At 41.9% G+C, this 15,520-nt stretch overlaps 1 long non-coding RNA gene across 1 annotated transcript in view; it reads right to left on the reverse strand.

The window, feature by feature from the left end:
- Positions 1–15,520, reverse strand: part of LOC103186187 — a 36,299-nt gene that overhangs the window by 12,283 nt on the left and 8,496 nt on the right. The window contains exon 2 of the long non-coding RNA XR_488719.2: positions 3,470–3,634. This is a non-coding gene — a long non-coding RNA (uncharacterized LOC103186187). The remainder of the gene's footprint in view (positions 1–3,469; positions 3,635–15,520) is intronic.

Raw genomic sequence — 15,520 nt, forward strand, 5'->3', positions numbered from 1 at the left:
CCGGGGCTACAGGAGGTCACCACCTACTGTCTCTCGGGGCCCCCTACCACACACAGACACAGAGAGACACAGAGAGAGACACAGACACACAGACAGAGAGAGAGACACACACAAAGACAGAGAGACAGAGAGTATACTTCATTTTTACACACTCAGAGTATACTTCATTTTTACATTTTTTTTAATGAAGGTTTATAGCGGCGGGCACTTGTTTATGGCAGAAGGTGTTGCTTATGGCAGAGGGTGTTGTTTATTGCAGAGGGTGTTGTTTATCGCGGATTCAGCTGAAAAATTGCGGCCGCACTTTTCTATTGGCCCAGTCTACAAGCAACGAATGGACAAGCTGAGTCTTTTTAGTCTTGAGACAAGATGACTCAGAGAGACCTCATAGAAGTGTTTACATTTTAAATGGGATTGAAAAAGTGAACCCATATCATTACGTTAGGATGCACTAAGACAGTAGAACAAGAGGACATAGGTTCAGAGATGTAAAGAGCAATTTCAGGACAGATACCAAGAAGATTATCTTTACTCAGAGTGCAATTAACGAATGGAATAGGTTGCCAGTAAAGTGGCAGTGAAGTACAGGCTAGGACACTGGACTCCTTTAAATAGCAGCTTGATGCTCTGATATGGACAATAGGTTGGGTGTTCTGGAGGGATGAGATCAGATGGGTTGAAAACTTCTTCATCCAAACCAATCTGTGATCTTGAGGTCTTAAGACAGGCTTTAAACATGGGGTTGGAGGGGGGAGGGAGGTATCAGCTCCAATTGAGGATAGTAAGAAAATAGAATAACAGGTCTTTGTGGGTATTAATAAACCCTGATATCACCTGGAAGACTACGGTTTTTATACTGTGGTTTCAGAGACTTTCAAAATCTAGTGCCAAACTGGCCTTTGACATGATCCCTGGACTTCTGAAATCTGCTGGCAACTACTGATGTTCTGCATGTGTGAAAATGTCTTGATGGAGGTGTCATGACGATTTTCACACGTGCAAAACACCATCAAAATATATTATTGTGGTCTTTGCTGGCCAAGTAGCAATGGCAAAGGCTAGGAGTTATCCCTGAATTTCAGGCGATTTGTTTCCCGCCAATTAGGAGTTACCTTCAGAGACAGGCTCATAATATAAAAGAGGCATGGGCAGTGCATAGGTCTCTCTGATTATTAGGAAACATTAATGCATTATTCCAGGGTATGAAGAATTGAATTACACTTGACCGTCAGTTCCTTCCTACCAACAATCCCCTCTAATAAAGCTCTGCAGCTTTATAGAGATTGGACTTTGATGATTTAAAGTTCTATGGCAGTGTCACTGTACAATGATAATTTCCTTTGTGATCTACCCAGTGATAATAATAATAATAATAATAATCCTTGCATTTGATATAGCGCTTTTCACGTCGGGAGGACGTCCCAAAGCGCTTCACAGAACACACTGTAAAGTGAATTGACTGTATATTTGTGGGCGAACGCGGCAGCCAATTGCGCACAGCAATGTCCCACAATAATAATAATAATAATAATCCTTGCATTTGATATAGCGCTTTTCACGTCGGGAGGACGTCCCAAAGCGCTTCACAGAACACACTGTAAAGTGAATTGACTGTATATTTGTGGGCGAACGCGGCAGCCAATTGCGCACAGCAATGTCCCACAAACAGTCGTAGATTGAAAATGACCAATTTATTATTGTTTTGTTTTGGAGGAATTATTATTAGGCTCTGTGTGGAGTAAGGAAACTTGCCCAAGGTTTCGCCCTCTGCCTGGAATTGAACTCAGGTCTCTCACTTACAAAGCGAGTGCTCTAACCACTGAGCTACAGGACTCCACTACCTAACGTTAATTTTTTTTTATCACTTTTGCACAGATTTGGAGTTTACAGTGAATTTCTTGTTTTCTGCTAACCTGTGCATATGGGAAGCTATACCTTATATAATTTACAAGTTTGTCAAAGTTGTCATTTTAAAATAGAGATGCTCATTCTAGTAAAATTGAGTGTCAATAACAACCCTGAGTCAGAGATCTGTGTTCTTGGCTATATACCAGCAGGAATTTCTCAATTATGAGCTCATACACGCCTTCATTGCATCAAGGTTTGAGTATGCAAACTCCTTGCTTGTTGGCCTCCCCAACTCCTCCCTCCATAGGCTGCAGATCATCCAGAACTCTGCAGCCCGTGTCCTCTCCCACACCAGGTTCCGTGACCCTATCACCCCCATCCTCGCCCGACTCCACTGGCTTCCCATCATACAGAGGATAGAGTTTAAGATCCTGGTCCTCACCTTCTAGCTCTCCATGGCCTTGCTCCCACCTATCTCTGTGACCTCCTAACCCCCTACCATTCTGCCCGCTCCCGTTGCTCAGTGGGCTCCAGCCTGCTTCACATCCCCCACCTCGCCCACCCCACCATCGTCAGGCAGGCCTTCTGCCTCTCTGCTCCCACCCTCTGGAACTTCTCCCTCAGTCCCTCTGCCTTGCCCCTTCCCTTGCCTGCTTCCAGACCCATCTCAAGACCCTCCTCTTTGACTGTGCTTTCGATAACACTGCTTCCCCCACTGACCTCCACCCTCCCCAATCCCGACCCCAGCTTGGGTCTGAAACACAAACTGTCCAGTGCCTTGGGACGTCCTCAAGATGAGAAAGGGCTGTACAAAAGTAATTTTGTTGTTGTTGATGTTGAGCTGTATTGCAAATGAATAACGTGAGAGGATTTCCCTCTGGTTTGAGGAAATAAACTACGCTTTCATAGAATCATAGAATTATACAGCACAGAATGAGGCCATTTGGCCCATCGTGGCTGTGCCGGCTCTTTTAAAGGTTGTTATTGAATCTGCTTCCACCACACTTGGAAGGCAGCTGGATTCCAGATCCGAACAATTCGCTGTGTGAAAAGGCTTTGAATGTTAATATTTCTGCTGAAAAACAAAACATTATCACCAGGTCAGCCTGTCTGGCAATCGGAAAAATGAACAACAACTTGCATTTATACATCGCCATTCATGTAGGAGTATCATGTTGGAGCACTTCACAGTGGTGAGGTTGGATGCCAAGCAAGGAAAAAGAGGTCACCATAGGTTGGGATTTAAAGACAGATAGGGAGATGCAAGGGTAAGGGATAGAGGCAGAGAGTTTCAGAGGTATGGGGCATAGTGACTAAAGGCTTGGCCACTGTTGGTGGCATGCAGCAGGCCTGTGTTAGCTTAGTGGTTGGTGTTAGCTGTGGAGTGGGGTAATAGCAGATCAACGAGAGAGATCCTATGGGTTTATAAGGGATTTATATGTGAGGGTGAGGAACTTGAAGTTAATCCTTTTGGAGACAGGGAGCTAATGAAGCATGACAAGGATTAGAGTGATGGAGGTGCGGAGTTTGGTGTAGGAGAGAATATAGGCAGCGAAGTTCTGGATTTTGTGGATTGTGGAGCTGATGAGGAGTGCACTTGAGAAATGATAAACTCTGGTACCTCAAAGTTCCTCTCCTTTCTTTTCTGCTCAGTGATCCCGATTGTTGTTGTGAAGCTTGTTGAGCCATTCTTCCTCATAATAGCTGGTACATAAGTGTATGTTGTTCAGCTATTGCTGGAGTATACAGTTTATTCCAATGGCAAAATACCGCAGATGCTGAAAATCTGAAATAAAAACCAAAGCAGCTGGGAACATTGTTCTGACGAAGGGTCATCGACCTGAAACGTTAACTCATTTTTCTCTCTCCATAAATGCTGCCTGATTTTCCAGCGACTTCTGTATTTATTCCAGTGTTCACCCCTCACTCAAATTCACCAGCAGAATGGTCAACTCAGTAGATGAACAGTCCTGCCTTATATCTTTCTATAGTGCAGCATTTTGTTACCTGCACCATATATTACATTTGAAATGTACATGTCATTAAAGGTGTTGAGACATATTGTCGTATCAGATTCTCAGAGAATGCTCAAAAATTTTATTTTTATTATGAATGAAGAAAGAAATTGCATGTTTTTGCAAAAAGTGAGTATCATTCAAACAATTTTTATAATGAAAGCTTAAATCAAGTTCTGAGTCCATCACTTGTGAACGGAACATTGCAGTAATGAACTGTTACTGAAGCTTCACATGTTTTCACATACCCCATTTTTATACTACAGCTCTTATTGCAGTTCACTCGCATTGCAACACCGACTGAAAAAAGCCTATGGAGGACCATAAATGGGAGTCTTTATTGTCAACCAATGAACAGCTCATCTACAATACAGTCACAACTAAACTTTGCAATAAAATCCTGTGAAGTGCTTTGAGACATTTTGACAACATGATAAGGCACTACATTAATTGCAAGGATTATTATTATTTATTATAATTCAATGCCATTATTCCATTAACCCAAGCAAGACCATTTGATTGCGAAATTAGATCAAATGTGAATTTCCAGGACAAGCATAAACTAAAGTGTTTCAGTGCTTGGTATCGATACGCTTGTAATTTCCCTACCCAATGTTCTGACAAGGTAAGCCATGATATAAAATACAGCCATGCGTATTTTTCTATTCTACAACATTATTTCTTTTTCGAAAGGTCCCATCTACCTTAAGATTCAGGTAAACTTTAAGGAACTCAACAATTTCCAGGCAAAACTGGTCATTCAATTCATGGCTGTTTTAAGGACATTGCTGTGCGCAAATAGGTTGCTGTGTTTGTCTAGAAATATACATTCACTCTATTTAACAGTAAATCCTGTGAAGGGCATTGAGACAAATCGATTTTAAGCAAACCTGTTTACCTAATTCTAGAGAGTATTAGGTGTAGATTTGCAAGAGTCAAGGCTTGGAGACCTCGAGCATGTTGTGTGGTAAACAGTGGTGAGAATAAGTTTCGCACCAGGTTCTGTGACCTATCACCCCCATCCTCGCCCGACTTCACTGGCTTCTCATCACACAGAGGATACAGTTCAAGGTCCTGGTCCTCACCTTCAAATCCCTCCATGGTCTTGCTCCCCCCTACCTCTGTGACTTCCTAACCCCCAACCATCCTGCTTGCTCCCTCAGCTCAGTGGGCTCCGGCCTGCTTCATGTCCACCGCCTCGCTCGCCCCACTATTAGTGCGCGGGCCTTCTGCCACTCTGCCCCCACTCTCTGGAACTCCATCCCACAGTCCCTCCATCTTGTCCCCTTCCTTGTCTCCTTGAAGACCCATCTCAAGACCCTCCTCTTCGACCGTGCTTTCAATCTCCCTGCTTCCACCCCTGCCCTCCACCCTCCCCGATCCTGACCCCCAACTTGGGTCCGAAACTCTGTCGGTTCAGCACCTTGGGATGTCCTCCCAACATGAAAGACACTTTACAAATGTAATTTGTTGTTATTGTAGTAGAACCACCCGACCTGTTAGGGCTTTGGCCTGCAAAGTTAACAGGAGCTGAGTGGGAGGATTTCCCTGCCCCCAGTGATTGGTCTGCCCTTCCAAGTCTAGCAATGAGCCTGGCTGGATGTGCTGTTATCACCAAGTCAGTCAGGAACCTAGGTGTCTTGTTCGACCCTCAAACCTCCTTCCCCACATCCAAGCCACAACCCGCTCTGCCTTCCCTCAACTTCTTAACATCGCCCGATTCCGCCACTATCTCACCCCTCAGGCTACTGAAACTCGTGTTCATGCCTTCATCACCTTCAGGCTCGACTATGCAAATGCCCTGCTTGTCGGCCTTCCCAACTCCTCCCTCCACAGGCTGCAGATAATCCAGAACTCTGCAGCCCCAGTGTCCTCTCCCGCACCAAACTCCGTGACCCCATCTCCTCTACTTTCGCCCGACTCCATTGGCTCCCTATCCTTCAGAGGATCCAGTTCAAGATCCTGGTCCTCACATACCAAGCCCTCCATGGCCTCGCCCCACCCTACCTCTGTGATCTCCTAACCCCCGACAACCCGCCCACTCCCTCCGCTCAGCCGGCTCTGGCCTGCTCCATGTCCCCCGATGCACCCGCCCCACCATTGGCGAGAGAGCCTTCAGCCACTCTGCCCCCAACCTCTGGAATTCCATGCCCCAATCACTCTGCCTTGCCCCCTCCTTAGCCTTCTTCAAGTCCTGCCTCAAGGCCCTCCTCTTCGACCACGCCATCGGTCACCCCCCTTCCCTTCCCCTCGCTTCTCTCCCCCCTGACCCCAGCTTGGGACTGAAATGCTGTCCAGCACCTTGGGACGTCCTCCCGATGTGAAAGGCTCTATACAAATGTAATCTTGTTGTTGTTATGGTTGTTATCAGCAGTGCCCTAGAATACCACGGATCCACCTGGCTCCCAATACTTCCACAGAGGGCGGGCCCTTTTCCAGAGTTCCAGAGTGTGAGGGCAGTGATGCTGAATGCCCAACTGCCAAAGGTGGGGCGGAAAATGCGGGAGACCTGAAGCAGGCCGGTATCTGTCTGATATGGGGTTATGAGGTCGGAGAGGTAGGGGGGAGCAAGACTGTGGAGGACCTTGAAGGCCAATCGGTGCTCGCTGATAGCTGGACTTATAAAGACCTATTTTTACACTGGCTCACCTTGCCAGGGAAGTAAACAAAGAGCTCTAAATGCTTCTTGTTGTGCTTTTATTTCAAGCACTGATCAAAATTTCAATCAAGCATATTCAGTGGACATCACCCAGCATTATTTTTATTATGTGGGAGATAAGCATCTGTTTAATTAAAGCATGATGGAACAAAATATATTCAGGCCAAAAGTTGCTATAAAGTGACAAACAATTGCCCATATCTGATCAATTTTAAGTTTGTGAAATATTGGAATGTTGTGTGATATACACAAGTTGGATATTTGCTTTGTTAACTAGGAACTTTATCACTGAGGACCAGAAAGGGTGAAAATTGGCAGATACGGACATATTCTGTACCTTGAAGTTTTAAGTGAGAAGCAATTTGCTCCTTGCCAAAACATTAATATTGGGTTATGATATAAAGGCTGCTTAAAGCTACCAAGGGAAAGATAAGTGGATCAAGAAAAAGAGTAGGCTGAAATAAGGGTTGATCCATTAAACAAACATTTGAGAGTGTTAGAATAGGGAAGGACTGCTAAATTAATATTTTGCTTCAGGTTTCTTCCCAGTGTAGTGGAATAATATAATACCAGAGGCACAGGGAAAAATGGAAATTCGCGAAAGGGACAGAGTCACGGCAACGTTTTAAATATATAAACAAATGAAGTTAGACAAATTTCTGGGACCAGATAACAACAACAACAATTGGATTTATATAGCACCCTCCACGCCGGACGGCGTCTCAGATAGTTGTGCCTAAGGGTACTAAAAGTAAAAGGTGAGGAAATTGTGGATGTATTACTCCAGTTATGATCTCACAATATTGATGAATTCCTGTTCTTATGTTTCTAAGGTGCCAGAAGATCTTGGATCCAAGCCTTGGATTGGGGATTTTGAGCTCATAGTCTAAGCTGACCCTCCGCTGCACTGTTGATGGAGTAGTGCAACGTTGAAGGTGCTACCCTTCAGGTAAGTTGTTAAACTGATGACCCATTTGCCTGTTCAGGTGGGGTTACAGATCCCATAGCATTATTCAAAACTCTCCCTGAGTCCTCTGGATAAAATTGTTCACTTACCTCAAGGCTGGGTGTGGGATGTTGCTAGGTGTGAATTGGCTCCTGCATTCACTGTACTTTACAGCAGTGGTGGCCAACCTTTATGCTCGTCCAATAAAAAACATTTTCTTAATTGAATATTTCTGGATTTAAGCCATAGAAAAAAAACTAAAACACACTACCGATTGGACAAGGACTTACCTAGACTCGTACGAATGTTAAGGGGGCTGCTTCTTGACGGCCTCCATAGGCCACAGGTTGGCCACCACTGCTTTATAGTATATCCTTTGAGACATTGTAATGTTAAAGGTGCTACATCAAATGCAAGCATTCATAATGCTAAAGATTTTTCTTGCTGCAGGTGATCTTATGCAATCACTCAATGCACAGCACCAATTTCCCTAGAAAATTTTACATAGTTGTGGCAGATAAACCACAGCCATTGTGACCCTACAAGGAATGATAAGTTAGGATAAATACAGAAATGCTGGAAATCCACAGGGGGTTGTTTCAGACACAAGTCTTCCTTGAATTGTTTATGTTGAAGGATACATTATTTTTTATCATTCAGATGCCAATTGACCTGTTTGCCAACATTTCTACTTTTTTAAACATGGAAAATTTTCTTTTCACCAGGTAACGCCATAAAGCATCAGCCAAACACAACTCTAAATTCCCCTGTAATAACATAGAGATAACATTTGTAGGTGTTTCTTATGGGTGTTGCTCAATACAAGGAAACACATTAAGAAACAAGCGCAATTGTTACACTTTGCTATATTTGTTGGATAGTACTATAAGAGGCTCCGTCATGGAATTCTCACTAGTTTTATTTGGAGAAGTTTCTCCTGGTGCAGTAGCCAACAACATAAAATTGTTCATGTACTTCATGGCTGTTTGTAGGACATTGCTGTGCACAAACTGGCTGACACAATTACCTGCAAAATATACAGTCACAATACCTTACCGTATATCCTGTGAAGCACTTTGAGATGGTCCAACACAATTTTACCCAAAACTGTATTTCCTGCTTGAAAATATATCTGTATAATAATAATAATCCTTGCATTTGATATAGCACCTTATCACGTCTTCATGACATCTCAAAGCACTTCACAGAATATACTGTAAAGTGAATTGACTGTATATTTTGTGGGTGAAACGTAGCCACCAATTGTGCACAGCAATGTCCCACAAACAGTCGTGTGAAAGGTGCTTTTTTTTAAGAGTGATGGTGATGGGTTGCTGCATGTGTCAGACACCTGGCTGACCAAACAAAATAATGCTTCAAGGGGCAGCTATCTGAGAAAGTTGAAGAGCCAGAAGAGCCATGAGTCATTTTCACCAGTGTGACTTCATGTAATGCAGTGATGAATTGTGCCATAATCTATTATACATCATATTTCTGAAAAGATCAAGCAAAACATTTTACCCAACACTTTGTCTCAGAAGACAAATGGCACTTTAATAACACGTTAAGGATATATGTGCTATAAATATAATACTGCTTTGAGGAATGGTATTTTACAAGAACAAACCAACATATGAGTCAGACCTTTAGTTGATTTATACTTGGCTTGTCCTCTGGAATGTCACCATTCTATTGCCACAGAATTCTTTTCACAATGTTTAGGGCCATGTTCGGCTGCCTGCAGGACAATATGCCTTTTATTAAATGTGATTTTCTCTGCAATAAATTTATTTTATTTTTAAAATAAACTTGAAAAAATAGTTGCATTTTTCTGTAGTGTTTCTGTATTTCACATACCCTGTATCCCAGAATTCAATAATAGATATCTTAAAAGATTACAAGAGAGATATGAATAAAGAAATCCTTTCCGCCATGTGTATTTTGAATGCGAACATGGCAGCTTATTTGTGCACATCAATACATTGTCCTGCAAACAGCCCTGAAGTGAATGAACAATTGTATTTGTGGGATTGTTGGTCAGGACACCAGGAGAGACTCCCTTCTCTTATTGAAAAGTGTCATGGGATCTTTAATATTCACCTGAACAGGTAGGCAGTACCTCGGCTTAACCTTTATTTTCCTCTTATAGCATCAAACTATTTCTTAAAGGGGTCGAGTGTCCCGGCTTCAACCACCTTATATGGCAACCCATTCCAGTTGCTAATTAGCCTCTATGAAATACTTCCTGATGTATGACCTACATTACTCTTCATAAACCTGAATCTGTATCTTGGTGTTTCAGAAAGAATTGATCCAATTCACTTTCTATGCCCCATTTAGCATTTATGCAACTTGATAACGTCTTCTTTGAGATTCTTTTATTGCTGAAGAGCTCTAACTTAAATACTTGTTCCTCGTAGCTCTTCTGATTAACGTGGGAATCAGCCTCATTGCTGTTGTTTACACTTTTTCTAAGGCCTGGATCGTCATGTCCTGATAACCAAAGGTTTACACAATACTCCAGGTGCAACCTGACCAGTGCAATGTATACCTTTTGCATGACTCACAAGGATCTGAATTCAACTAATTTAGCAATGTAATCCAGCATCCAGTTTCCTTTGTTTATTACTATTTTAAACTGTTTGGACATGGTGAGGAAAAAGTCAGTTAATAACTCTAGATCTCTTTCAACTTTCTAATGAAAAATTCCAGCGTGCTTGGCAACTACGGCAGGATGGTTTCTTTCCCACAAATTACTACTCCCCTGACATCTGCCTCTTGCATCAATTACATTGTTGACTAGATACCAGCAGCTCTGAAGCAAAATAATACAAGACTCAGGCATTAAGACACTGTCCTCTGTTTCACATTTAACAACATTGATAACAGTTGATTTTTCTACTATTATCCAGAGTGCAATACCTCACCACAGGGCAACCCCCATTTTAGATTAACAAATGTTTAACTCAGTCATCTGGGTCCAATAGCTCAGAGCCCACATTAAAAACTAGTGTGAAAATAAAATAGGACAACTTTCAGGTCATCAGATTCCCACTGACTTTCACTTTCTGTGCTTTCCTCACATGCATGATATGCGCATGAAGCAAGCAATGATGTCACTTCCAGCGTAGTGTATTTTTTTGCAAGATTTGCTGCTGACATCACTTCCTTTGCAAAGTGACATCAGTGTCTTTTCTTGCACACATTGTGTATAAGCAATGTACAGTCAGTCTCACGAATACTGTACTTCCATTTAGCGTAGGCTCCCAATCAATGCGACGGCATTATAATGGAGTTGGCCTGTATAATTGTAACTGGATTCTATACTTTTTCTTTCAAAACATTTGAATTCAATCCCATTCTGGGATTGCTGGAAAATATCACTTCAATTAATCAATTTAATTAATTATTTAATAATAGGTGGGCCAGGTCTCTAATGAATTTTTAAAAATCTCTTGTGAGATTGATTTTCAGAATAAACCTGCTATCAATTCTAAAGTCTCCAGTGTAAAACCTTCCACAAAGATGCTTGCTGACAATCTGCTTTTCAGTTAGAGTCTCAAAGTCACTAAAAATATCCGAACATTCACATTTCTATCTTTAAAAAAATGTTTTGAATCAACTGATACTTGTTAACACCCACAAAATATACGGTCAATCCACTTTACAATATGTAACAAAATGCAAAATACTGCAGATGCTGGAAATCTGAAACAAAAACAGAAGTCACTGGGAACAAGGTTCTGACGAAGGGTCATGGACCCGAACGTTGACTCACTTTCCTTTCTCCATAGATGCTGCCTGACCTGCTGAGTGTTCCCAGCAACTTCTGTTTTTGTTCCACTTCACAGTATATCCTGGGAAGCGCTTTGAGATGTCTCAACGACATGATAAAGCGCGGTATTAAAACAAGGATTATTAATTATTATTATAAGAGAGATTTTAATGTACATTTTGAATTAGCAATCCTGGAAGGAAAACTGGCTGCTCCTGCTTTTACAGCAGGTTGAAACTGGCAGAGCTTCTTGCTGACTAACCTTGATAGGTGTGCAACAGATTTCATTCAGCCTGCTGGATATGGTGGATCTTCTTGGCAACAGTGGCTAGTGTTAAAAACACAGAGTTTCTACTATCAGGTAAGAGAAAGAGAGAAGAGGGAAACACTTTGTTTTGAAAGTACTTCTATGTTACTAGTTTTATAATAAATAATAATAATCCTTGCATTTATTATGGTGCCTTATCACTTTGTCAAAAGAACTCAAAGCACAAAAAGGGGCAGAAGAATAAACCCGGTAACTCCAGGCCAGTCTGCCTAATGTCAGCAGTGGGGCAACTTCTAGAGACTATAATCCGGGACAAAATAAATTTTCACTTAGAAAAATAAGGGTTGATAAAGGACAGCCAACACAGATTCGTTAAAGGCAAATCAGTTAGAGGTTTTGATGAAAGGAGTGGGTGGATGAAGGTAGTGCAGTTGATATAGTTTATATGGATTTTCAAAAGGCGTTTGATAAAGTGCCACATAAGAGACTCGTAAGCAGAATAGAACCCGATAGTATTAAAGGGACAGTGGCAGCATAGATACAGAACTGACTGGGAGACAGAATGCAGAGAGTGGTGGTGAATGGTTGTTTTTCTGACTGGAGGGAAGTGTACAGTGGTGTCCCCCAGGAATCAGTATTGGGATCACTGCTGTTTTTGGTCTATACAAATGGCCTGGACTTGAGTATAGTTTCCAAGTTTGCAGATGATACTAAGCTAGAAAAAATAGTTAACAGATGTAGCAGACTACAAATGGACATAGACAGATTGGTAAAATGGGCAGACACATGGCAGATGAAGTTTAATGTGGAGAAATACAAAGTGATGCATTTTCGGAGAAAGAATAAGGAGAGGCAATATAAGCTAGAGGGTACAAATTTTAAGAGCGGTGAAGGAACAGAGAGACCTGGGGGTTCATATAAGTAAATCTTTGAAGGTGGCAGGACAGGTAGAAAAAACTGTTTAAAAAAGCATACAGGATACTGGGCTTTATAAATAGGGGCATAGAGTACAAAAGTCAGGAAGTTATGATGAACCATTATAAAAGACTGGTTAGGCCTGAGCTACAGTACTGTGTTCAGTTCTGGGCACCACACTTTAGGAAGGATGTCAAGGCATTGGAGAGGGTGCAAAGGAGATTTACCAGGATGGGACCAGGAATGAGAGACTTCAGTTATCAGGAGAGGCTAGAGAAGCTCGGATTATTCTCCTTGGAGCAGAAAAGGTTAAGAAGAGAAGTTTTCAAAATTATGAGGAGATTTGATAGGGTGAATAAGGGAAACTATTTCCACTGGCAGGTGGGTCGATAACCCAAGGACACTGATTTGAAATAGTTGTTAAGAAAAGCTAAGGGGAAGTGAGGAGAAATTTTTTCACTCAGCGAGTTGTTCGGATCTGGAATGCATTGCCTGAAAGGGTAGTGGAAGCTAATTTGATAACAACTTTTAAGAGAGAAGTAGATAATTATTTGGGGAGAACAAGTTTGCTGGGCTATGGGGAGAGAGCGGGGGAGTGGGATTAATTTGGATAGCTCTTTTCAAAGAGTCGGCACAGACACAATGGGCCAAATGGCCTCTTTCTCTGCTGTATAATTCTATGATTCTATGATTCACTTTGCAGGATTTTAATGTAAGTGGTGTTTCTGTGTATTTGTAGGCCAACTTGGCAGCCATATATTCACAACAATATCCCACAAACAACCATGAAATAAATGATCAATTTTATTTGGTGGCTTGTTGGCCATGACATGGTCACATGAGGTTAGAGTTGCTATGGTTCAATTCTCTGACGGCCAAACGTATTATAAATTAAAAAATGTTTAACAACTAGCAACTATACTCAACTGCTTATTCTCTACCTCAGGCTGCATGCTGCAGGCTCACTGATAGACAGCTTTGATATCTAATAATAGGTCCTGCATTCGAATGTGCAGTCTTCGTGGTCAGTAAAACAAAAGCAGCAAGCACACTATATTGTCAGCCTGGCACGTTGGCCTACAAATACGCAGAAACACCACTTTACACTCTCACCTAATCACATAGTCTCAGCTGACAATGTAGTGCTGTGGATGTGTTGCATTGTTGTCCTTTGGATGTTAAAGATCCTATGGCACTATCGGAAAGAGAAGGGAGTTTCTCCTGGTGTTCTGACCAACAAACCCCAAATAAAATTGGTAACTCACTCCATGGCTGTTTGTGGGCATTGCTGTGTACAACTGGCTGCTGCATTTCATCCACAAAATACTTAGTCAATCATTGATGATCTGGACCTGGATATAAGGAGCACAATTTCCAAATTTATAGACGATACTAAGCTAGGAAAAGTAGTTAATGGTGAGGAGGGTAGCACCAGACTCCAAGAGAACTTAGACAGATTGGTAAAATGGGAAGAAACGTGGCAGATGAGGTTTAATGTGGAGAAATGCGAAGTGTTGCATTTTGGTAGGAAGAATGAGGAGAGGCAGTATAAGCTAGATAATCCTTGCATTTGATATAGCACTTTTCACGTCTTCTAGACATAGTTATGGTACAATCTTAAAGGGGGAAAATGAACAGAGACCTGGGGATCCACAGATGCAAATCTCTGAAGGTGGCAGGACAGGTAGAGAAGCTGTTAAAAAAGAATACGGGATACTAGGTCTTATAGATAGGGGCATAGAATTCAAAAGTCAGGAGGTTATGTTGAATATTTATAAAATGCTGGTTAAGCCTCAGTTGGAGTACTGTGTTCAGTTCTGGGCACCGCACTTTAGGAAAGATGTTAGGGCATTGGAGAGGGTGCAAAGGAGGTTTACCAGGATGGTACCAGGAATGAAGGACCTTAGTTATGAGGAGAGGTTAGCAAAACTAGGATTATTCTCCCTAAAGCAGAGAAGATTAAGAGGGGATTTAATAGAGGTTTTCAAGATCATGAGAGGATTTGATAGGTTGAACCGGGAAAAACTGTTTCCACTGGCATGTGGGTCAGTAACCCAAGGACACCGATTTAAGATAGTTGTTAAAAGAAACAGGGGTGGTTAGGAAAAAGATTTTCACCCAGCGAGTTGTTCGGATCTGGAATGCAATACCTGAAAGGGTAGTGGAAGCCGATTCAATAACAACTTTTAAGAGAGAAGTAGATGGGTATGTGGGGAAGACAGGATTGCAGGACTATGGAGAGAAAGCGGGCCATTGAGTGGGTTTGAGTTGGATTGATCTTTTAGGAGCTGGCGCAGACGCGATGGGCCAAATGGCCTCTTTCTGTGCTGTATGATTCTATGATTCAATCCATTTTGCAGTGAAGCACATTGAGACATCTCAATGACATGATAAGGCGCTATATCAAATGCAAGGATTATTATACTTTAGGCAGCAAGGGACTGAGAAACAAGAAAAAACAGAGAAAGTGAAATGTTTTAAAGATAACAATCGTAAGCAATTTACCAATGGTGTATGCATGATTACATAAAATGAAAAATTCTTTGTGACTTTCTAGCTTGGTCTCTCTGAGGTGCTGTAGCCTATAGTCTTGTGGTAATTAAATATAACCTTTACCTCACAAGATCGCCAAATGGGTTTGGATGAAGAAGGTTCTTCAGCTCATCCAAACTCATTCCTGCAGAACACTCACCCTACTATCCCACCATCACAACATCAAGCTGCTTGTTAAATGAATTCCGTGTGCTGGCTTCATCACCCTTCCTGGCAACCTCTTCCAGTTGTTTAATTACCCTCTGAGTAAAGAGGGTAATTAATTCTCCCCCTGGCTCGGGGTCAGTCTCCACCATTGTCAAGCACTCTGGGATGCTACTCCGCATGAAATCTGCTATGTAAATGCTAATTGTTGTTGTTGTAAAGAAAAACTTTCTTGTAACTGTCCCTAATTTGCTCTTTGCAACCCTAAACCTATGATCTTTTGGTGCATCCTAAAGCATATTTTGGGGTTTACTTTTTTCAATCCCATTTAAAATTTGATATACCACTATGAGGTCTCCTGTGTGTTGTCTTATCTCTGAGAGGATAGGTTGGGTGA

This window comes from Callorhinchus milii, unplaced genomic scaffold (genome assembly GCF_018977255.1).
Source record: "Callorhinchus milii isolate IMCB2004 unplaced genomic scaffold, IMCB_Cmil_1.0 Scaffold3, whole genome shotgun sequence".
Taxonomy (NCBI): domain Eukaryota; kingdom Metazoa; phylum Chordata; class Chondrichthyes; order Chimaeriformes; family Callorhinchidae; genus Callorhinchus; species Callorhinchus milii.